This window comes from Amblyomma americanum, chromosome 8, assembly GCF_052857255.1.
Source record: "Amblyomma americanum isolate KBUSLIRL-KWMA chromosome 8, ASM5285725v1, whole genome shotgun sequence".
Taxonomy (NCBI): domain Eukaryota; kingdom Metazoa; phylum Arthropoda; class Arachnida; order Ixodida; family Ixodidae; genus Amblyomma; species Amblyomma americanum.
Genome location: NC_135504.1, coordinates 125,174,446 through 125,200,132, shown reverse-complemented (window position 1 = coordinate 125,200,132; position 25,687 = coordinate 125,174,446). Strand labels below are relative to the sequence as shown.

The 25,687-nt window shown below is 47.8% G+C and overlaps 1 non-coding gene across 1 annotated transcript; it reads right to left on the bottom strand.

Moving 5' to 3' along the window:
- Positions 1 to 16,048: 16,048 nt before the first annotated feature.
- TRNAS-ACU (transfer RNA serine (anticodon ACU)) lies at positions 16,049 to 16,120 on the bottom strand. The gene has a single exon. It is a non-coding gene; the product is annotated as a tRNA-Ser (tRNA).
- Between the last annotated feature and the right edge of the window lie 9,567 nt (positions 16,121 to 25,687).

Sequence of the window (25,687 nt, the reverse complement as noted above, 5' to 3'; positions counted from 1 at the left end):
TGCAGGTTCGTCGGAGATGATGAAGGCGTCCAGTAAATCAGTTGCTTCGTCCAAGAACGCAATCGTAGTGCCTCTGTTGAGGTGTCGGTATTCTTCGCTGAAGTTCGTGACCAGTACTTCGGCTTTTCCATGCCGCAAATGAGCGATGCCTCTTGCGACGCCAAGTCGTCTGTCTAAGAGCAACTGCGTGTTTCCCTCGATGATGCCTTCTGCGTCTTCGAAATTTCTTGCACAGACGGGGACATTGACGCTGGACCGGGGTGGAATGGTTAGTTCTTCATCGAGAACACTGAGGGCCTTTGACTGCTCTGGGGTCGTTTTCGGAGGTAAAGCTTCGTCCGTCGAAAGCGTGATGGACTTGGACTTGAGGTCGATGACTGCGGGGTGCTGTGTCAAGAAGTCCATCCCCAGAATGACGTCACGGGAACATTTCTGAAGTACGACGAATACTGTCGGATATGTGTGTCCGTTGACAGTCAGTCTCGCAGTGCACCTTCCTGATGGCGTGATGAGGTGTCCGCCTGCTGTGCGTATCTGCGGGCCATCCCAAGTCGTCGTCACTTTCTTGATCCGGTCGGCGAAGGAACCACTCAGCACGGAATAGTCAGCTCCCGTGTCGATTAGAGCAGTAACGTTCCGGCCGTCGACAGTCACCTCTAGATCGGAAGTCCTTGCTCTTGCGTTGCACGTAACTTTCGGCGTCGGGTCACGGCTTGGTCGGTGATTGCGACTGCGGCTGCAGGGGCTTGTCGATGTCGGTGGCCTGGGGGTCTCTAAGTTGCGTCGTGTCGTCGTCGGTGCGGCGTCGCCGTGAGTTCTCGTCATTGGAGGGTCTTCGTAAGCAACCTCACCTCCTAAGGTTGCTGTTTTCAGTTTCCCCTACGGGGGCTGGGGGACCTTCCTCGCACAGCCGCTGCGTAGCTGTGGAAGGGCGACGTGAAGCGCGAGGCTCGCGGCGAGGGTGAGCGGGAAAATCGGTTCGACACGTATTCGTCGCGGCGCAGGTAGTCGTCGATTTCTTGTGGATGTTGGCCGAAGCCTGGTCGTGGTGCGTCAACGGCGAATCCGCGAAGACCGATGCGTCGGAACGGGCAGTGACGCAGGACGTGACCGGCTGCACCGCAGTGGAAGCACAGCGTACGGTTGTCACGGGTTCTCCAGGTGTCGCATTTCCTTGGGCCCGACCGTTGTTCGTAGGTCGGGTGGGCGGGGCCCGGAGGGCGGCGGTCCAGCACTGCTGGCTCACGTCGAATAGGGCTTGGGGTGGCACGTCGAGGCGCGGGCTTGCGTACTGCAGCGACGTAACTCATGGCTGGAGCTTGAGGTTCAGTCGTGCAGAAGGGGAGCCAAGCGCATGCCGCACTTCTTCACGGACGACTTCCGTCAGGCTCGCTACTTGAGGTTGTGAAGATGATGGCAGCAGCCGGCGTAGTTCTTCGCGGGCGATTTCACGGATGATCTCCCGCAAGTCGCTGGTTGTAGTCGTCGTGTCCGGAAAGCTGGAGCAGACCTGCGGTGGTCGGTTGTACTGCCTTGCGCGGGGGTCCAGGGTCTTCTCAATCGTTGACGCTTCTTCGGCGAATTCGGCGACAGTCTTGGGCGGATTTCGTACGAGGCCAGCGAAAAAGAGACTCCTTTACGCCCCGCATTAGATATCCGGTTTTCTTCTCCTCCGTCATATTCGGGTCAGCTCGGCGGAAAAGACGCTGCATTTCTTCGACGTACATGCTGACAGTTTCGTTTGGGTGCTGCATCCGTGAGTCCAGCAGCATCTGCGCCTTTTCCTTCCGGAGAATGTTGGTAAACGCCTTCACGACTTCAGACTTGAATAATTTCCAGGTCGTCAAGGTAGTCTCGTGGTTTTCGTACCACGTTCTTGCAGGACCGTCAAGGGAAAAGAAAACATAGCGGAGCTTCATGTCATCTTCCCACCTGTTAAATGTAGCCACGCGCTCAAAGTTGTCTATCCAGTTTTCCGGGTCGTCGCCAGGGAAGCCGTGGAAGGTTGGAGGCACCCGTGGCTGGTGGAGCATGACAGGGGTGGACGTCGCTGGCTCGGTCATGGTGGGCGCTGGAGCTTGTTGTCGTTGTCGAGTAGGATCCCGTAGTAATCCGTGCTGAGCTTGCAGGCCTTGAAGACGGCTGCTGTGTCGTACCTCGGGATCTTCTTTGCTCTCGTTCTCTGCGGTGGATCTTCCAGGTTGGGTTGGGTGCATGTACCCAGCACCTCCACCAGATGTCACGAGGTGGTGACGGGAACTCCGCCGGGGTCACGTAGCACCGACTGGAGTCCGGTCTTGAGGAAGGCACAGAGCAGCTCGTAAGAGAATACTTTAATAGGCTGGCTTACACCCACTAAGAACAGCTCTGAAAACTCAGCGGCGGCGATAGAAGCGAACGTGCTCGGCGGTCGTCGACTAACAGAATGCCCGCCGCTCTTAGCCGTGCTCGATTTTTAAAGGCGGCAAGGAAAGTTCCAGAACATAGTAGGCACACTTGCGCGAGGCTAGGAAAAATCGAGATAACTCTGGTCGCGTCTCGCGTCCCAGAAAATTGATAGTGCGGCGTGCCTGCCGCGATAAGAAGATCAGACAAAAAACAAGCTTCGCGGCAATATCAACATCCCTCGATGTACCCGAGGTAGGTACAGCGGAAGGGACAGTATTTTGTTCCTGGGGTTGTGATGCTACTGGAATTGGAGACCGGATAAGAGGAGAGGGAATTGCTTTCGAAAGAGGTGCCAAACTAGCCTGCACGGCATGTGTAATCTGAGTCGCTAGAACATTTGTAAGGCACTCCGACACACTTGCGACAATCTTTTCTACCATTTTAGACATCGAAGCCTCCACAGCAGCCGCAATTGCCTGGGACAGCGTTGAGTCTGACATGACACCTTGCCGAGCGGTCGCTCCGGCATAACCGTGGGCACGTTCTTTGACCTCTGAAATAGCGTCACGGCGCGAACAGCGTTTCCTGTCAATTATTTCTAGAATTTGAATTTCCTGAGCTCGAGAGGGACAATTTGAGTAGTTTGCAGAGTGAGCACCACCGCAAAGGCAACACTTCTCATTCTTCTCAGTGCAGGTGCTCGTTGAATGACCATCCCCACAGTTGCAACACCTCAAGTTGTATTTGCAACCGCCGGCGCTATGTCCATAGCGCCAGCAGTTGTTACACTGCAGAGGCCGAGATGATAATGGGTCTACCCGAAAAATTAGAGGTCATGCCTTGATTTCAGAGGGGCAGGAAGTGCCGGCAAAGGTAGCAATCACTGATTCACTGGGCATCCGCAAGTTGTTTACATCCCGGCTACAGCGGTGCACAGCAATAACACCTGCAGCCGACAGAAGCTCAAGAGTCTCTGCCGGAGACAGGGAAGAGTCTACGCCTCGTACAATACATTTCGGGCACGCCAGATGTGAAGGGATGAAGGAACTTAGCCGAAGGGAGGCAAAGGATGAGGAGTTTAGTAAATCTCTTACACAGGCGAGGTCTGGCGATCTGCACAGAATCCCGCCGCGTCCAAACTGGCGAACCTCTGAGATTGACTCATAATGAGAAGTCGCCGACTGGAGAGCAGCCCGAATAGCACCAGGGTTGTTCATCTTGATAGCACCACCATCCTTAGGCACCAGCGCGACAGGGATACTGCCGACACCACTGCGCAAAAAAGCTTCCAACGGTAGGAGATCAGTGGACAGAGAAGCCGACCAGAGGGAACTCCCCTAGCCGGGAGACTGGGTGGACATAGCCCGGGCTTACTGCCTTACCGCGCAAAGACGCAGAGAGCAAATGCCACAATCAGCCACCAGAAACTTAGCCGATCGTTCCCAGCAGAGCAGAGCCGTCGGGGCAGCGTCGGGGACAGCACGCAGGAGATTCGTCGAGGACAGCCAGCGCGCGTCCTTCGAAGAGGCAGGAACAAAGCTCACTCCATTGTTGTTGTTGTTGTTAGCCTATCAAAAGATGGCACATACCCACACTGGGGGATCGGCCAAGAATCGGGTGGCTATTCACCTGAACGCAGTTAACAAAAAGGAAAAGCACGTGGGAGCATAACACCGGTGAATTTTTCGTCATGAACAGAAAAGGGATTAGTGTTTTGATTTTAAAATTTTAAGAATAATAATAAAGAGAGTGATTAAAAATTAATGATTTAGTCAAAATGTAATAATTGATAGAAAAGAAAAGGTTGAAACACTTAGCAAGGCAGTCGGTGAGATTCTATCAGGAAATTTTGAACAGCGGTGCAAACAGATCTGTGGCTGAACCCAAACGTGGTGGCGCCAAATGATAGCAAGAGCGGGCTGCTCAAACTAAGGCCAAGATGCTGCAAGGGCTCCTCCAGCAACCTTTTTCTCTGTGAGTTGAATCGGCGACAATACAGCCAAAAATATTCAATAGATTCAGGCTCACGGCAAAATGCACAAAGGGGAGAGAGCGCCAAACCCGACTTGTGTAAATAGAAATTTAGAGGGGGGATGCGGCAGCGTAGCCTCGTCAGTGATACTTCAAGCTGCCGAGAGCAACAAATTTTCCTGTTCCAATAATATTTAAGGTGCTCATAATCCGCCGATGTTAAAAGTGATGTGTCTTGCGTGCTTAAAAACGCACGTCGCCGAAACCTAGATGCTGTAATATAGGCTGTAGCCGGGATGATTGGCAACACGGGACCGCTGAGGGAAGCCTTTGCGAGATTGTCAGCAATCTCATTTAATGTCACTCTGCTGTGACCGGGAACACATACTAAATGAACAAGGCTCAAAGGCGGAGGAAGTAGGGATAAGAAAGTTGTTAATATGGGACCGTCAACATGTGCAGCGAGGGAGGAACACAAAGATAAAGAATCAGTAACTACTGCAACTGCTGTAATAGAGGGCTCTAGCTTGCGTAGTGCAAGTAAAACTGCTAGAAACTCTGCTTGAAAAATAGGGGTGAAATCTGGAAGGCGCAGTGAAAAGGACCAGTCTAAATGCGAGCAAAATATTCCCACACCTGCTTTTTCATTGCATTGTGATGCATCAGTGGCTATTGCTATATCTGTAGGTAGGGTCCTCAGATGATCTTCTAGTAGACCATTTAGAATACTCGGTGGCAAAAGCTTTGCATTTTTTGGGAATATGTCGTCGAAAACAATGTGGATAGCGGGCCCATTGCGAAGCGCAGGCAGGATATCGTAAATGTTGACATCTAAAGGCTGAAGTAATGTTTGCACAAACACTACCTGAGGGAAATTGAAACGAGACCAGGGGACACCAAAAAAGGAGGTCGGCTGACAACAGAAAATGCTTTGGGAACGGGGGAAATGGGATTCATAGATCCTGAGGTCAGTTTGCATAGTTAAAAATTGAAGTCGTGATAAGAGACGCGGAATGCGGGCTTCAAGGTACAGCACATTGGTAGCCACAAATTTTGGATGGCCGAGGCACATGCGAAGTGCTTCCCTCTCTAAAAGGACGAGAGGACGAAGTTTATATGTAGCCGAGCCTGAAAACAACACTGATCCAAATTCCAAAATTGGCCTGACATACATTATGTAGATCATTAATAGCGCATCTCTACGCATGCCGAACGGTGATGACATAATCTCCGTAACATGCCCACGGCACGAGCCCCTTTCGCCGCGACATGGTCAATGTGAGGTCGCCAGGTTTGTCCTAAATGACCCCTAGGTATTTTAGGGATTGAACCTGCGGTATTATTTTTAACTGGCAAGTGAGAGAGATCACTACAGGAGTGTATAGAGGGAAAAGAAGGGTGGCTCACTTGCGGAAATTTAACTTCAGGTGTAATGCGCTCAACCAGCGCTCAAGTGTATTCAAATATGACTGCAACATACCATACAGAGAATGTATATCTGGCGCAGCAGTAAAAAAACGCAATGTCGTCCGCATAGACGTAAGTGCGTACATGGCGGTGGAGAGGAATTGAGCTCGACAAAATATTAAAGAGCACAGGAGAAAGAACAGCTCCTTGCGGTACACCTCGCGTTTGTCTGTACCTCTCTGAATGAACACCATTACGGACGCAGAAGAATTCCCTGTTATAAAGAAATGCAGATATCCATCCAACTATATAATCTGGAAATTGAAGAGACTGTATCCTATGTATCAGGATGGAGTGTTCTACACTGTCGTAAGCTTTGGCGACGTCTAACGTAACCAAAGCCGCGACCAGGTGTTGACGACGACAAAGGAAAATTCTGCTCTCAAGATCAGCATGTACATTCCATATCGAACACCGTGGCCGGAAACCGAGTTGGCACGGGCTGAGTATAGTTTCACGGTCCACAATGGCTGACACCCAAATTAGTAACACCCTTTCAATCAACTTCACCACGTTTGATGTTAAAGAAATTGGCGTAATATTATCGAATTCATAGCCTCCACCCTGATTTTTAAGTAAAGGGATCACCTTGTACAGCTTCCACTCAGAAGGTATCCAACCGTGTTTGAGAGAGTAGTTTATTAGGTGCAATAAGGAGTTGGGAGACTTCAAAGAGAATCTTGAGCATCTTTGTAGTAACACCATCAGGACCAGGAGCAGCAGCTGGCAATCTCTGGACAACTTGTGAAAGCTCTGATAGATTTACTTGTGAGGCATTATCATTTCGCACGACTGGTACAAACAACATTGTGCGCAAAGGTAGCAAAGACGAGAACCGCTTTTGCAGGCCTGTGGCAATTAATTCAACCGCCTTAATAGCTACTTCAGGTGACATAACTAATGACTGAAAATTATGAGAGGCCATGAGCTGTTTCCTAGACCATAGAAAACCGAATAGTGCACGTCGATTGCCCGCCTTTGAAAGATAATCGAAGTGTTCTGAGTCATATTTTTCCTCCGCGCGAGAAACTGTGCGTTTAAAGGTGGCTGCAATAAATTTATAATCACTCCAGGTATTCGGGCAATGGTTATGAAGAAGCTTTGCAAGTTAAAGGAGTGCAAGTTAAATATCACCAGGCCCCTTTTCTTCCTCTCTTTTTTCGATTCCCTCTTTATCTCTTCTCTTACGGCGCGGATCAGGTGTCGGCCGATATGTGATACAGATGCTGCGCCATTTCATTTCGTCAAAAACTAATTATTATTATCCTCACTCTTCCTGGGAGGCTGCTTTACGGACCGCTCAGCCCGCCGGCCAGAAATGGCAGGTGGATCGGGCCTTATGTGAGGCACAATCCCGTGGACTCCTGGACCAATAGGAGACCACCCTGGAAGATTTTTTCTTTCCTTTTTTTCTCATAATTTTTTTTTCCATCCATCCATTCATAATAATAATAATTGGTTTTTGGGGAAAGGAAATGGCGCAGTATCTCTCTCATATATCGTTGGACACCTGAACCGCGCCGTAAGAAAAGGGATAAAGGAGGGAGTGAAAGAAGAAAGGAAGAGAGAGGTGCCGTAGTGGAGGGCTCCGGAATAATTTCGACCACCTGGGGATCTTTAACGTGCGCTGACATCGCACAGCACACGGGCGCCTTGGCGTTTTTCCTCCATAAAAACGCAGCCGCCGCGGTCGGGTTCGAAACCGGGAACTCCGGATCAGTAGTCGGACGCTCTAACCACTGAGCCACCGCGGTGGCTATCTATTCATCCCCAAACACCAATTTTCACTTTCGCCGTCTACTGACACGATCACCAGCGTCTTTTTTTTCTAGGGGTAGATTTTAGGGAGTCGTGTTTGATGGCTTGGTTGTGCTGGCACAACGAAAGGGTGTGAATGTTCTTGTATGTGCATGGCAGTGAGTCCGCGTTGTACTTCCGAGTGGACCAATGACGTAATGTTCGTTGTCTTACGTTTCAAGTGTGCGCATGTGGGCACAGCGGGCACTTCTGCGCTCCTCACCTGCCAGGCTTTTGCCGCCCCTGCTCGCAAACATTGCGCTTACTTCAGTAAGCAGCCCCACGCTTGTGGCAAGCAAATCTTCATAACTTTCACACCGGCAGCATACATATAATTGCTTGTACATGATGCATGGATATGGCCCCTTTAATATCTATTGTGTCAACAGTTTGGTGGTTCACGCAGAAGTTACTCCTACCCCTATAATATACATTGTCACGCGGTAGTGACAATGGAGGGCACAGAAGACGAGCTTACTGAGGTGCCACAGAAACAAACACTTCTTTATTTTGTAAATAGTTTGTATATATTACTTCTCCCTCTATCCTCTCTTCCTGTCCCCTCACCTCTTTCATTTATTTTTTCCATTCTGCCTGCTATCCTTCATTTCCGCTGCCTCATCTCAGGTGCTTCAGTACCGATGGCAGATGCTGGGGTTAGCAAAAATCTTTTCCTTCCTTTTTACTATTATTTTAATAAATAACCACTACACACACATTTGCAGGAACCCGCCGCGGCGGCTCAGTGGTTAGGGCGCTCGGCTACTGATGCGGAGTTCCCGGGTTCAAATCCGACCGCGGCGGCTGCGTTTTATGGAGGCAAAACGCTAAGGCGCTCGTGTGCTGAGCGATGTCAGTGCACGTTTAAGATCCCAAGGTGGTCGAAATTATTCCGGAGCCCTCCACTACGGCACCTCTGTCTTCCTTTCTTCTTTCACTCCCTCCTTTATCCCTTCCCTTACGGCGCGGTTCAGGTGTCCAGCGATATATGACACAGATACTGCGCCATTTCCTTCCCCCCCAAAAAAAAACAATTAAAAAACTGAAACAAATTTGGAGGACTTCGCTAGCAAAACACTAAATAACATGGCAGTGTTAGCAACAAATGTGCCCGGCTGGCGCCGAAGGACCAAGTCACCGCAGCTCTTCAGAGGGGTCCATTTTGATATAATCAAGAACTTTCGAGATAACGACAGAGTACAACAATCTCGAGCATCGATTGCGCAGTTGCGTTTAGTAGCGATTATTTGAGAGAAACATGTTGGCACCTCGCATTACAAACGAAGGGATGAAGCCGCGTGCTCACCGCTTTCAGCGTGACAATCACTCAAGACTTGGGAACAATATCAATGCGCTGGACAAGAATCAATTTTGCAGTCCTGATTGAACATGCTCCTCCCTTTGTATGCATGCCGGCTAGCGCAAGGTGTTCCTCCACGCATGTGATGCAACAAGTTTGGCGGTTTACGCGAAATTATGGAAGGCACATAATAAAAGAAAGGACATACACGTAGAAACAACACGCGCCAGAAGTGGAAGTTGATTTTGTTAATGTTTTTAACAAACTATAGTATTGGTCTAATATTTATAGGAATCCCCCCAGGTGGAGTAGACTTTGTAATAAGGAAGCAAATAATTATTGGCGTTCATCCAGGCGTTCCAGGCTGTATAGGCGTTCAAGAATACCTATACAGCGTTCACTGAAACATCATAGTTAAAGAAAAATTCATCCTGGCCTGGGATTCGAACCGAGCACAACCACTTCACCGGAGCAGTTGCTGAACCAACTGAGATAACGGGAACTGCTGGAACATGGCAGGGCGAGGGCGAACTGATCATTAACTCGAAGTGTTGAGAATTTTTATCAAATGTTTAGTGTTATCCAATCAGTAATTGCCCCGTATTACAAATTCTACTCCACCGAAGCGGATTCCTCTAAACATTCGACCAAGAATGTTCCCACTTCGAGTAATATTTCAGTTCGCTGTTGCCCTAAGACATGCTAGCTAGAGTCACTAAATAAAGTCTTTATTTAGTGACTCTAATGCTAGCCATCCCGGTTACTTGAGTTGGTAGAGCGGCTGCTTTCTTTTGTACTTCTTGGCCTAGGTACAAGCTTCCTCAGGTTGTGTTCACTAATTCCCTGTTGTCAAAAATTTCCGTATCAATAAATTTTGTAGTACCAGTTATCCCCTGCCGTGCTGACCCCGTGATCTCCTTTTATGACACCCTCCCAAGGAATGCGAAAGTTCTGCTTCCCAGTGTATTAAAAGGGCTTATTGAGGAGTATCTGGATAATTTTTCTAATCATATTGCCGTTTTTACAGACGCCTCCCAGCAAAATGAAAAGACATTCCTTGGCATTTACTTAATGGCTCTTGATTGGAGCTATTCATTTCGGGCCCCTGATTATACCCCTATTTTTGTCGCCGAGTTTCTAGTCATTGAGGTGACCATAATCAGGATTCCCTGCAATATCTCTCAGGTAATTATACTATCAGACAGCCTTTCCGTCTTGACAGCACTCGAAAAATCCAGGGATACCCCTATGAGCCGTTCCCTTCGATTGTTTCTTCCACCACATATTACAGAAGTTCGTTTTCACTGGGTCCCTGGGCACTGTGGCTTTGTTTCTAATGAGAGGGCTGATTTTTTAGCTAAGTCCGGCCTTGGGGGACCTATTGTCCCCCTCGTATCGAATACTGTCTTCTTGACGGCAGCACGCTTCCAACGGTTCCAGCGCCTCCACTACTTGAGCCATGAGTCTCTCCTTGCTGTAGCGGATTTCCAACACCTGGCAGTTCGAGGAAATGTGAGGTGTCCGTGATCCTCTTGCGTCACAGAATACAGCGACTAAATCTCTATTTGTGCCGATCAGGGTTATCGCTGACCAACCTTTGTGAGTCTTGTGGCAAAATAGAGTCAATAGATCACTTTTTCCTACTTTGCCGGCGGCTCGCTTCTCTCCGTAGAACATACTTGGAGATCCCCCTCGCTCGACTGCGGCTCCCTCTATCTATTCCGATCCTACTCTCCTTTGGGGCAAGCGCCAAGAGATATGCCTTGAAACCTGTGTGCGATTTTATTCACGGTTACATAATTGAATCAGGTCGATTCTTATGCTAAAATGTGAATTCACGGCTTTTTCATTTTCTTTTTTTCACCTTTTTTCTCCAAATTTGCGTCTTCACAAAATTATCCAATTACTCCACTCCTTACCCATGTGTGCTTTTGTATCAACAATGTACCCTGCCCAATCCCCCATCGTGGGTACGTGCCATTAATCAAAAGGCCATCATCATCATCATCAATGGGAACGGCTGGAGCATGGTAGGGCGAGGGCGAACTGATCATTAACTCGAAGTGCTGAGAATTTTCGTCAAATGTTTAGTGTTATCTAATGAGGAAGTACTCCGTTATTACGAACTCTACTTCAGCTAGGCAAATTCCTCTAAACATTGGACCAACAATGTTCCCACTTCAAGTAATATTTCAGTTCGCTGTTGCCCTATTACATGCTAGCCATCCCGGTTACCTCAGTTGGTAGAGCGGCTAATTCGGTGATGCGGTGGTCCCGCGTACGTACCACGGACCAGGAGTAATTTTTCTTTTACTGAGAAGTTTCTGAGAAAGCTTTATAGCTTTTTTTTGTTGCGGTACGGCTGCGCTTGAATGGATGCCAGTGAGTAATTACTCCCTTATTACAATACACAATATTGCATTGATAATGCCTTTATGATGCATGATAAAAAGAGGCATATTCTGCATCCGAATTTCTACGATTGCAGGCTGCATTTACGATAACTGAACAACTGCGAAACATCAGCTTCGAAAGAACGGTTTCTGTAGTCGGCGCAGAAGTACGTTTAGATATGCAAGTGCTGGTTGTTTAGACAGTGACTATCATATTTATATAACCGGATATACCAGTAATAATTCTGTGGTTAAACCAGAGCCCACACAAGAAAAGGAGCCTGCAGCACTGCGGACGTCATGAATTCCGCACGCATTCCATCGGCCATTGCTTGGCCTCTTTCGCCTTCCCAATGTCAATTCTTACAAAATATCATACATGTTTATTTTTGCGGGTCCAATGCTGTAGAGAAGCTTAGGAGGCAAAAATTTGCCATGTCCAGCGGTTTACGTGCAACGCCTTAAACAGCGTCGACAGCAAACGGGAGCCGACGTGCACAGAAATCTTCGGCGTATCGTCCTTGTATCTTCCTCCGTCTTATACTTTTTATCCAGTGAATAGTTCTAATAGAGAACAGGCGGGTCTACAGAGCACCATGAAATGCAACCAGGAAATATCCAATTCTGAATGCGCACCAAGTTCTATATACGGGGCCTAATGCGGACCTGGTGGTGGCGGTGGAAAAAACCATTTTGACGACGACAACAAACCGCAGTTTTTTTTTTTTGCGACAACAGCTACCAGGGACTCAAAGAATAAATACCTCGCTTCAGTGCATCCGGCATGCTCCCTTAAACCTTACTCCCCCTCCCAAGTAGCCATGAGTTAAAGAGCTGAGTTTTTCGCCTGCCGCTTGAAGTGGAAGCAAACGAAGTCCTTTTTTCTGGTAATGCTATCTACGGTCGGTTTGCCGGATGCACCCTGCAGACCTGTCATGTGCTGCCATAGCTTCCTGCCGAAGCCAGCAAAACCACTTGTTCTTTATGAACTACAAGCGAAAGCACGCTCTCAACGTCCACTCCTTGCTTTCTTGTTTCTTGCTGTTCTTTTTTTGCAGCAGCAGTGGGGTGCTGCATTTCATGCAAAGCGGCACCTTTGGGAATGTATTGCAGCTTGCATTTATGTCCCTACCATCAAGTGGTAAGACAAGTGGTAAGACCTGGACTGAATAAAAAGTTGATCGCGAGCGTGCCATGGTAGTCACTTGTTTTGTTAGGTTTTCAGTTATAAGCAGCCTCAGAGCTTGACCTTCTGTAGTGGTCGGTCGCCACCACTACTTAGCGTCAAAATTAGCTGCAAAGGCCGCTTTTGCTGAAAAATATTACGCATCGGGCCTTTTTTGCACGGTTTCCTAGTACAGGAAGGCAACAAAGCTTACTTATAGTGTGAAAATTTAGTGTGTTTAACCATTCAGTATAAATAAAGCTGTCTTGATTTAAAGTTGCAAAAAAAACTGTAAAGTTTGCAATTTTTGTGAAAATAGAAGCTACTGGACCCGGATTTGTTTTAAACTAGACAGTTGCCGTGAAATACTTTCACCCTTCGTTTCTTGCTTCTTGACAGCGCTTTGATGCGTAGTAATGAATAATAACTTCTTTATTTTAAAGGAAAATAGTGTGCTAACAAATGCGACCTATCCTAAAAAGAGAAGCGAGGTAGTGAAGGTTGGCTGGCACACTACCTAAGACACGGTGTAGGAAGTAATATTTCGTGCATCATGCCTTGGACTTTCCTGAAAACGATATAGACGTTAAATAAGTGACCAATGCAACACTGTATTTTGAGCCACCAAGTTTCATGGAAGAGCATATGATTCTGGCGAACATGAAACTTTACCTGTGCATGAAATGTGTACATATGCTGGGGGCTTCACGGAAGAAGGTACGACACACTATGCAAAGGGCGGCGTATCATCTTTTGCCTACGGCAACAAAATTCATGACTCGCCCTCTGGAATTATGTCTGCGCCGCCAAAAGCCCGCATCACACCATATTGTGCTTGCTCGAACGTTGCAAAAATTTTACATCACGCCCATTTTTTTGTATCCTTCTGTTGCAATTCCTGTTTTAAACTAATAGCCGCATTAATACTGCCCGCACCTTCCCGTAAAATAAGTTGATATATACAGTGTAGCATTTCGGAAATTTTAAAATTTTGTTTTTACGTACTTGCACGAGATGATAACATGCAGTACATGCACAATAAACCAGTAAATACGAATCTGCATGAAGAACAGGGGATTTATTTTGTGGAATGGTACATAATAAAAAATGAGCTCTACTGTCAGGTGAGCTTTCAGTTGTATAGGAAGCTGATTATAACCACAAATAAAGACGGTATTCCGCAAGTCTAGTCTTCTCAAAAAGTCCCCTGCGCCAAATAATTTCGGCGCAAAGCAGTATGCAGTGCAAACGAATGCCACAGACGTGCATGTTTACAGTGTCAACTCTCGCCATTTTGAGCAGTTAAGTCGCTATCGAAATGCAACCACTTACCATCGAACGAGCGTATTATAGCAGGAATTGCGAAAGCGCTAGCTTCTGAGCAGCAGGTCTTATCTCCTCTAGCGCGTTTTGAAAATGCCTACTAAAATCTCATTAAATGTCGCTTTATTTCTCAACGCTCTCGTGGTGGCCGAGTTTCACAGGAGGCGAAACGCAAAAGGTAGTCGTTTTGCAGTGCAATATAAGTGAGCGTTAAACGTTTCCAGGTGGAAGAAATTTTTCAAGAGCCCTTCACAGCGACACCTTTTAATCCTTTTCTTGTTTCAATCCATCCTTCCTGCCTTTTCTCACGGTCAGGTTGAAGTACCCAGCGAGAACCAAGACAGTTACTGCGTTTTTCTTTTCTGAGAAACATTTTTTGCGCTCTTGACCGATAAAGTGCCGTTTTTTTTTTTTTTTTGCTGAATGCACTTGAAAGGTAGTGAGCCGGAAAATGAAACAGAGAGTAATAAATATGGGCTTGATTACCCCAAACTTATGAAAAACCGAAGAAACCAGAAATAAAGAAAGGCTTGATTTCACAAACAACTATGCGCTAGGACCACGTCTGACGCTTCGCACTGAGCGCATTGAGTTCGATAAACTAAACGTAGTGGATGATAAAATTTCCCGCCGGCATTTGCCATATTTCGAAAGCTATACGAGCCTCAAGAGCCACGGAAATATTAATATCACATTTTTTTTCGTTTAGTAAACGAAAAGAAAAAAGAAATCTGGAACACAAAAAGGACTAAGAAGAGCGGGAAGACGGAGACCCTTTCTCTCTTTGCTAGAAGCGCTCCGGCCTCGTGGGCACGTGAATTGTATGCAACATCGGAGATGTGGTCTGTGGCGGTAGCATAAAAATACATCTCCTGCACCACCGCCTACGAAGCATAGCAAACTCCCCTGCGGTGAGGCTTTCCAGCTGAAAGCCCCGTGGGCCCGCTTCCAACTAGGGTGTCCTAATGAACAGTACATCCATTAGGAACTAGATTGGAATTGATTTGCGCGTGCGCCCAGGAAAACAGAGCGTACGACGATCGGCGGCCGTGCTCAAAGCAAAACCTCCGGACGCCTCAATGAACGCGAGTCCCATACCTATTCTGGAGAAGATAAATGTGAGTAAAATACCTAGTAGAGAAACTTGAGCTTTGGCGTGCGCTTTCAGCAATACATTGGACTCAATAATGAACAGAGAAGTACCTATTCCTGTAGTTTTCACTGAAAACTCGCCTCTCACAATACCATGGTTGCTCGGTTTCCGGCAGTGAATGTTCTGTTTCCGGTGTTCGCATTCGTATCTACAGCCCCGATCAAGTTTTTTTCAGGCAATATGCGTAGCTTGTGTATCGTTGAGTACAAAATTTACGAGCGCTATAAATATAAAACGGTATTGAAACCTGTGGACGACGGCTCAGGTGATAAGAAAAAAAATTTGAACTTCGGGGGTGTCATCACTGCACTATAAAGCGAGCCGTGAAGCATCATTACTTTTCACAGAGAGAGCAGAGGTGTTGCCAAAGTAAAAATTGACTTGAGGTTTACATTGTTAAGTGCGAAGTGTTGTACGAAAGCACGGTTTTCTGTAGGTGGGCACCACCGCCGTATACCTCAAAGCGTGATTGAGTTTTCCACTTACCCAGGGGAGCCAGCTATGCGCCTTTTCTTTCCTCATAATAAACAGTGTCTTAACCTTGCACTGCTTTTGAGAAAATTAAAGGCACAACTTTTCGCTCCGCAGGTGGATGAAGAAGACCCTCAGCAATCCACAACGCGAGAGTGTGCTGCAGTTTACCGCCAGCCCGGTTCTGCTAGCCTAGTGGTCTCGCTCAGCGGCCTTTGAACCTGATCTGTTTCATCCGCGCGGGTTCGACTCCCATACGTGTATATTTGGTTTCTTTTCGTGCCTCTTTTCTAAATGCTCCCGAGGTGCACATACAAGATATGATTTGAAAGGCTGCAAACATTAGTAATATTCTTTCGCACCCAAACCGCGCTTGCGAGTGGTGGATAATTGGTTTTTGGGGAAAGGAAATGGCGCAGTATCTGTCTCAAATATCGTTGGACACCTGAACCACGCCGTAAGGGAAGGGATAATGAAGGGAGTGAAAGAAGAAAGGAAGAAGGAGGTGCCGTAGTGGAGGCCGGCTCCGGAATAATTCCGACCACCTGGGGATCTTTAACGTGCACTGACATCGCGCAGCACACGGGCGCCTTAGTGTTTTTCCTCCATAAAAACGCAGCCGCCGCGGCCCGGTTCGAACCCGGGAACTCCAGATCAGTAGTCGAGCGCCCTAACCACTGAGCCACCGCGGCGGATTGCGAGTGCATGGTGGATGAAGTGGTGGATGAACTAATTCCCAGCGCTTTGTAGTAGCGGAAACGCCTGCAGTCCGTTGAACTGATTTTCAAGTATTCACGTTTACCATTTGCCTGCAACTGCGAAGTCGCGCTATGCTATTAGCGCGCGTAAAGGCCGTTTTTAATGACACATTCCGACATTTATGGCTAGCACACATCGTGCCGAAAGAGTTGTACTTTGGCGGCCCGCGAGTTCTGTTTCGTGAAGAATGCGATGACTTTCAGAATGCGAAGAATGAAGAATGCGAAGAATGCGATGACTTTCGGTCAAAATTACAAAACCTCTGGACCAATAGATCTCTATGTAGAAGGCCTACCGATTCGAGATGTCTCGGTCATTATAATTCCTGGGCTTTGGATTCAAAGTAACCTGCGCGCTGGACATGCCATAAAAACTCTCAAAACAACCACCCACCAAATTACACGTATGATTCGTCGTATAACACGCCACAAGAAAGGCATGCGCGAGGAAGACACTGTTCGTCTTGTACAGTCCTTGATTATCTGCAGAACAGCATACGGCCTTCCGTATCATCATCTCACAAAGGGAGAACTTTTGCAGGCCGACACTGTCATTCGCAGTGCGTACAAAACAACTCTCGGCCTTGCTCCAAGCACCTCGACCGAACATCTAATCAAGCTTGGAGTCCACAACACCTTTGAGGAGATCAGAGATGCGGTCTTAGCATCGCAGAGAGCCCGACTCCAACAGACCACCACCGGAAGAGCAATTCTTCAGCGCAATGGTACACCACGAGATCTACAAGAGCTCTGGCGACACACTTCCCTACCTGCAAACATAAGAAGACAGATCTCGGTGGCTCCGCTCCCAAAACATATGCGTCCAGAAATCCACAAAGGCAGAGGGGAGGCTGGGGTCACTCATCTACGCCGGCGTCTAGCGTCAGATCACAAAGCAGTCTATGTAGACGTGGCGGCGTACACTGAACCGAGCATCTTTGTTGCAGTCGCCCTTGACCACAATTTTCAACTACTGACGAGTGTTTCACTCCGGGCCGAGGATCCTGCCGCGCCGGAAGCCTCCGCCATCACCCTTGCTATAAGGCATTGTGATCTGGCGGACAAATCAGCTCACATAATAACTGACTCGAAGCGAGCCTCTCAATATTACATCAAAGGGAGAGTTCCAGAAATGACAGCGGCTCTACTGATACCGTCGGGCCTCTCACCTACACTTCAACGCCCCCATAACATTACTTTGACCCCGGGCCATTCAGGTCTTGAAGGCAACGAGGCGGCAAACGATCTAGCTCATGAGCTAACAAACCGAGCGGATCCTTGCCCTTACCTCACCCTTCTACCATCAAACTATGGGGAACGGCTGGAGATGCTTAGATTAGATCGTAGAATATATCCCCCTCCCCATATTAAACTCACCACAGAAGAAGCCACACTTTGGAGGCGAATACAAACGAATACCTTCCCTAACCTGTACTTGTACAGCTTCGTTCACCCTTCCAAATACCGCCCCTTCTGTCCATGGCGCGGCGATAAGCCTACGCTGTTTTACATTTCCTGGAATTGTCCCCCAAAACCACCTCATCTAAAAACATTACAGACATCATACGAGCAATGGGAGGCAGCCCTGACAAGCAATGGTCTGGAGGACCAGTGTCGCATCATCAGACTGGTCCAGCTATCCGCCCAAGCCACCGGAGTCCTGAACTGAGGAGTCCGCCTACCTGACTCGTAGAACACTTCAATGAAATAATAAATGTTTTATCTCTATCTCTCAGAATGCTCGCCTCCCATCGCACACGCTTGGCCTCGTGCTAATTCTTCAACGACCGAATCTTGGTGCGCCAGCAACAAAAAAGTTGAGCTGAATCTTAGCTAAAGTGTTAAGCCTGGATATCTCGAAGCGAAAAACTTCGTGGCGATGCGCGTGGTTTAGCTTAACGTTTCATACATTGGGTTACAATATGGGTATACTTTTCTAGCTTCTCCAAAACTTGTTGTCTTAGGTATACAAAGCTTGTGCAATCATTATACAAGGCTATTAAAATCTCCAACTCCCACGCTGCCACTTCTGGGTCTTCTCCTCCTCCTCCTTGCATGGCGAAAGGTCAGACGACGGAGGCAGCGCACGGCGACGACGGCTGCGGCAGCAGCGGCCACCTGCGCTCCGCGTGACGTCACTCGGTTTCACGGTCAGACGACGGAGTCAGCGCGCGGAGGCGACGACGGCTGGGGCCAATGCGACCACTTGCGCTCCGCGTGACGTCACTCGGTTTCGCTTTTGCGCAGCTGTGGTAAATCTGTAGTGTGGCTCACGCGAAGCCCGGTGTTGACGAGCCTAGTGAAGCTTTTCGCTTCAAAACCTGCATGAAACAATAAAAGTGCCCCTGGCAAACAATGGATGAAGCAGCCCTGCTGCGCCAGTGTCATACCCCTGTCACACGGGCACGTGTAAGGCCTTAGGAATTAAGGTCCTTTGCCCCAAAGGCGCCTGACGCGCATATACACGGCAAAGCGTCGAGACCTTTGCGAAAAAAAGTCCGTAGCCGCAAAGGCGGCTGTCAGAAGCCTTAAAGTTGCTTAAAGGAGCAACCCAGACGGCAGCGCCAGCTAGCGAGCTCAAAGAATAAAAAATTGACGCAATATTTAGTTTTGAAAACGTAAAAAAATATCTAATTTATCTTATTTAATGGTTAATTTTGCGTTACAGTGCACTTAACCGTAGAGGAGCATGACTTAAGACATCTACATTGCTAAGAAAGGACTTGAACGCATTTCAGCAGCAGCATCGACACACACGTGCTTGCGCTTCTCGCTTTGCTGTTTTTTCTTCGTTTGCTCTTCATGGCAATTACACACTTCTTTCTAACGTCTTGCGGTTCGTCGCTCAAGATTACGGCCGCACGCTAACCAGGCACAACCTAATTTCTTTGAAATACGCGCGAGGATATAAGCAACAAAGCAGGCTTCTCACACACAACGAGGAGGATGGATGGATGGATGGATGGATGGATGGATGGATGGGGATGGATGGATGGATGGATGGATGGATGGATGGATGGATGGATGGATGGATGGATGGATGGATGGATGGATGGATGGATGGATGGATGGATGGATGGGTGGATGGATGTATGGATGTATGGATGGATGGGTGGGCGGGCGGGCGGGCGGGCGGGCGGGCGGGCGGGCGGGTGGATGGATGGATGGATGGATGGATGGATGGATGGATGGATGGATGGATGGATGGATGGATGGATGGATGGATGGATACGGCTGAACCCTTTACATCGGGCGGTGGCTCAAGCCTAGCCATGTCTTGTGAAATTTTACTCCTGTCTTGCTTTTAGCCACCAATCAGATAACCTTCGCTTGGTTACTTCTAACCTCTTAAAATTCACTCTCCCTTCACTATCCCTAAACCCCAATGCCTTGGGTAAGTCAGCCCCGCTGCCTTCCACTGTAGGTTGAAGCCCTTTATAGAAAAGTGTCAAGTGTTCAGCCGTTTCCTCCTCCTCTCCGCACGCAATGCACAAAGTGTCTATCTCCTAATCGTAATCGAGTTAATTTGGTATAAGTCCATTCTGTTTCACTATCCTCAAAAATTACTTTCTCGATTTCTTTGGCTGCTGCTTCCAATTGCTTTTCTGAGTAAATATTTATCCCTGATTGTTCATCTTGCTTCAGTCCTACATTGCTTTTTCTTCCGAAGCTCAACTTGATACGCTTGTGGTCACTACCTAGACTTCTGGAACCATCTTCATCTATGCTCATTACCCCTAATCTATTATACATCCTCTGTGACCTTAGTGCATAATCTATCGTCGAGTGCAGACTCCTCGCCTCCCATGTTATGAGCCCTTCACATTTCTCGGTGCAGTTGCATACAACTAAATCATGCCTGTCACACATGTCCTGCAGCATGCTTCCTGTCGAATCCGTGCACCCATCCAGCTCTTCTATTGAGACGAACTGAAAAGTGCGCCTACCTTGGTCGGACCGGGAACGATGAAAAAAAAAATAAACTTTTGTTTCAAAATATCTGTTTCTCTCCGTCAGAACGCTCGTTTATTATAGTGATAGCTACATTTTCAAACATACACAAAAACACTCTTATCCTCTCAGCTGAAGTGCTACAGTCTGCTTTAATTTCATAATGTTACTAGCGCCGCTTCACACACAGCGGTGACTTTTGGCATTCACGGAGGCCGCGTTCTAGCTCATTTGAATTTGCCGTGAAGCAGCGCCGCTGCTCCTTTTCTGTTTTCCTCCTTTAGTACATTAAGACAACTTTACGGCAAAGGCCCTGAAGAGGTCCCGTGTGACAGGGGTATCAAACGCAAGCCGAGCATCAAAGCTGGAAGATGCGTCCGCCAGACCCTGCATGCGCTTCACTCGATAAAGCGCGCTGGAAAGCAGGTTTCGTGCTGCGTTCTTCCGATAAAGCGCGCTGGAAAGCAGGTTTCGTGCTGCGTTCTTCTTTTAGTGCACGTGTGATTGTTCACAGACGGGCGTTCGACTCCTGAGCACATGCTCGAGGATTCTACGCATGAGCATTCTCTAGTGGCCGCATATTTTATGATGGCGAAATTAAAGGACACCATTGAACTGGTACCTTAATGGCCACTGAAATTCTCCAGTTCGTCGAAATCAATGATGAGGTCTCCACTGCAACCGCTGATCTTTTCAGTGCGTAGTAAAACTTATAAATTAAGCGTCAAGGTATTGTGCAAAAAGTTAATATCGTACACAGGAAATTGCGAGTAAGGATATATATCATGAGGGTCTTGCAAAGCTTTTTGAAACGACTTTGATCTGAAAGGGTTATGTTTTCTTCAGGGTAAAATAATCTGTCTCGCATACGAGCATAAGTCGCAAGCTTCGGTAAGATAGACGCGGATAAGTAGCTGGATCTCCATGCTGTCACCAGCGTTCCGTCGTTTATGCCATTTTAGTTGCTCGCAGGGAGTGGCTAATTCGCTCACCTATAGTGTGCTCATCGGATTGACGCACACTTCCACGCACTCCGCACGAGTCGCGTAGACTCCAGAAATTGCGCGCCGGAGTGGGGCTGGTACCGAAGTAGGTCACGTCGCCACGTCGCTTTGACGCTTTCCTCGGCCACCCGCGAAAACAATGCTTTTCTATATCCGCGCCAGATACATCGCGGTCGTTTTCCCTCAGCTGCAATGCATGCTAGCGTAAAGTAGGTTGGTATAGAGTGCGTGTCTCGATGTGTGCCTTATATCGGTGACAATGTTCTCTGGCGTCATTTAATTGTCCATTGTGATCGCTCTAACTCAGGTTCATCAAAGTCTAGCCGCTACAGTTCACTCGCTTTTTTGATATTCTAACGAGTACGCAGAGAGGAAGAAAATTGGCGGCGGTATAGCTCTGGTTAAACCTGGAGTGATGCGATAGCTGCAGCTGGCAGAGTGGAACTCGCACGGTCGAATTGCAAAGTCAGTCTTTCGCCGCTCCGTTTCGCTGGGCATTCCTTCTCCATCTTCGTCCCACTTGACACGGCGCATGCGCACAGCTGTTGCAGCTCGGTTTCGCCGGAGTGCCGCGCCGCCGGCAGCAGCAGCTGCTCTGTACCACATCGATGGTCACGCGACCAATCACGTGACCACGTGGCGGTGGCGGCGCAACCACGCCGGGTGGTGGTGGTGAAAAGGCTTTATTGAATGAAAGAGGTGAGGCTCTTTAAAGAGCCCCGAAATGGGTGGAGTCCAGGCAGAAATTCTACAGAAGCAGCGCTTCCTCTTTTCACGTCACCTCACGGATGGTGCGTGCATTTTTAATGGACGGAGGTTCAGCCGGTTAGCTTTGCGGGATGTGCGCGATGAAGTATGAACAAATGTAACGCACCGTCTAAATCAGTGTTGCAGGAAGAGCGAAAAACTTGTGCACTTCGCTGAAGCTTCTTTAGCTTTAAGAATAGCTACAATGGTGTTCGTAATTCAATCAACGACGGCCTCTTTTGCACATTGTATGGGCGAAAAGAAATGTTAATGAAAAATAGACGATCCAGCACCCTGAACTTCGCATCATCATCATCATCATCATAAGCTTGACTACATGTATTGCAGGACAAATGCCTTTCATTCATTCGAACTACCTTGCCCTGCGCCAGCTGCAGCCACATTCCCCGCCTCGTCCTACCTAACCTTCTGCCACCACCTGCTACGCTTGCCTTCTCTTGGAATCCATTTCCTTCCCTTAAGGACCACGGAATATCTTCCCGTCTCATTACATACCATATAAATACATATCATATCATTATAATATCATATATAATTAACATGCGTTTGTACCCTGACCCACTCTGCCCTCTTCCTATATCTTAACGTCACACCAATTTTCCTTTCTATAGCTAGCTGCGTTGTCGCTAATTCGAACACTGCGTTTTCGGAAGCGGGAGATGGGCTAGAAGCCGCCAGCCTATGCACCTGTGCATTAATGCAACAATTCTGTCAACGTCAATACGTATTGCTCTCATGATGATCAGCCTGACAACGCACACTGCACAGCAATGACCTTTTCCCTGCCTTAATTATCTCTCTTCATTGCTAGCTGGGTTCATCGAATCCCCGCAAACTTCTTTTCTGCTTGTCTCATTGTCCATGCTTTGCATCTTATCTCTTGCGACTTAACAAGGTAATACTCTACTGCCGTGTTTCTGCCACAGAGTTGTACACGCCAGCGCATGCAGTGCGCATGTGCCACTACCACCATATTGATCAAAGCGCTAGTATAAGATTGAGAAGTGTTACTTGAAGAATGTGATGTGCAATGCACAGCGCGAGTGTGTTGCAGTTTAACAAGCGGCGTGTTCGGCTGCGGCGAAAGTCTAGTTCTCTCGCGCAGTAGCCAGCGAAGTTGATTTCTTCGCGTCGCCGCAGGAACACCGGTCGCCGATAGTTGATTTATTTTATTGCACTCGGCATAAGCCAACAGCCAAAGCAAAATCCCAAATATGGCAAGATCTTGTGGGGGTTTATCTATGAGAATAGTGCTTTAACAGTAAAATGCGCAACCAGATATTGTGCTTTGGCCGGTCCCATCGGCATTGTCGGGCGCAGAAGAAGAAAACATTGAGAATCGCAAAGAAGACGAAGAAGTAAAGACGTTGACGTTGGGCTTCGCTACGGAAGAAGACGGACGGGCTGACGTGTTCTTGCTGGCCGCTGCTGTTTTCTGCATCTTCTGGTGGTTCCGGCTTGTTCATCCTTGGTGAGCCCGTTCTACGTTGAGGAGTTTTGGCCAAGGCGTAGTTTAAGACGCAGTTCATGTGAACCTGAGAGTGCATTTTGCTGAGAGATGTATAGTTGACCTCCCCAGGTGGAGGGTCGGCAGCTTGGTTTGCCAGCTTACCAGCCCAAAGCCTGCCACTTGAGTCCTTTCACAAAAATGGCATTGATGCGGTTCGCGTGGCTATCTTCACAATCGGTGAGGGTGTGATCAAAATGAAAACCCCCAAACTAATTCAACAGGAGCCAAGATCATTGACTGCCCAATACCTGCAGATCTCTGAGGTGCGTCCATTTGGCCGTCGATGAATTGAGTGCAAGTCCTCGGACATCGCTTGTGGGGCAGACTTGCTTAAGTGCAAGAATTTCAGCTCGCTGCCGGTGAAAGCATTCATTCCCGAACAGCTTGTATGTGTCAAGGGTATCGTAAGAGGTGTCGACCCAGCATCATCCCCGCAAGAAATTCTACAGGAATTTCAGGATGCAGGCGTTGGGGTGCTTTCAGTCTACCGCTGCAGTAGAGAGGTAAACGGCTCGCGTGTTGCTACTGAGTCTGTAATAACAACTTTTTCTGGCTCTTCCTGCCCTGCTGAACTAAAAATCTGGCCGATTGTATACCGTGTGGACCCTCTAGAACCCCGCCTTCTTCAATGCACCAACTGTTGGCGGTTCGGGCATAGTGGCAAAGCATGCAAGTCGGAAACCCGCTGCCGTTTATGTGGAAAAGGTCATTCTGCTGATCACTGCCGTCACTGCACCTCAGAGCAGTCTCATTGTTGCCTCTGCAGCAACAGGCACTCAGCTGATGATGCCAACTGCGCAAAACGTAGTGAAGAGCGTAGCTTGTTGGACATTATCAATGAGAAGCGGTGCTCAAGAGCCGATGCTTACGCTGTTCTTAACAGGAAAAAAGATTCATATGCTAGTCGTGTGCGCGCATTTGTTGGGGACATTGAGTCCAACTTGACTGCCTCAATTGTGACCACAGTCGAAAAAGCTTTTAATAATGTGGTTGAGCGTATGCTAAACACTTTCTCTGAGGCGTTGGCTCAGTTTGTTGCAGTTCAGTCGGCATCACCATCAACACCCGTCCTGGCAGCAACGTCTGCATCTGTTTCAGCTTCTGCAGCTAGTGCTAGCCGCTCTACATCACCTTCTGATGCTCCCCAGGTCCCACCTAACATCTCTGTTCCTAGCAGTGAATGTCGCAGTGACATCTGCACAACAGACGTCGAAATGTGCCCTACGCAGAAGCGCCGTGCTCCCTCATCACCATCTAATTCTAGTTCTCCACAGATGAAAGCTAAAAAGGGACCACCCAAACTTCATCCACATGTTGATATCCTTAAAGAGGCGGTTTCGGCCTCTTCAATTGGTCAATAATCATGGCAGGTATCAAAGTGTTACAATGGAATTGCCGTTCCGTCTTGTCTTCTCTTCCAGATCTAGACATACTTATTCACAAGCGTAAGCCTGATATTGTACTTTTACAAGAAACGTGGTTATCACCGTATAAATCATTTTCAATGAGAAACTTTCGAGTTCTCCGGTCAGATCGAAATGTTAGCAGGGGAGGTGGCTTGGTAACCATGCTATTTAAAAATTTATGTAATCAGGCATCTATCTCTTAGAAAATTGTTCTCCCTGACTGTGAGCTTTTAGCCATCAAAATTTCATTTCCGCATTGTGCTGATATTACAAATGCTAATGTCTATTTTTCTTTAGGTGTACACAGGACAGACTGTTTAGACAGCTTAGTGACTGGCACAAACAGTGCAGTCATCACAGGAGATTTTAATTCTCACCATAGTGACTGGGGAAGTCGTACTGATTCCTGCGGCCAGCTTCTCATGTCGTGGCTGTCTGCAAATGCTGTACGCTGCTGCAATTCTAGAGAAATAACCTTTATGCGAGGGGTTGCTCGCTCAGCCATTGACTTAACATTATCAGCAGGTAGGCTAGATGTGACTGATTGGTCGACAGAGGATTCGAGTACGTCTAGTGATCACTTTCCTATAACTTTCACTATCCGGTTATCTCCTCTTAAAGCTAGTTGTGTAACCCATAAATTTGTCAACCACAAAATTTATAAAAATCTGATATCCGCCTCACTTGCCTCTATAGTTAATACAAGCCGGGATGACAGAGCTCAGCAGATGGTTTCATTTTTGCAAAATGCAATAGACCACTCAATATTCGCTGTGCCCGCAGCAGCCTCTACTAAACAGCCGTCTCCTCGGTGGACAGAAGAATGTGAGAAGGCCTATCGTCGCAGAAAAGCGGCCTGGAA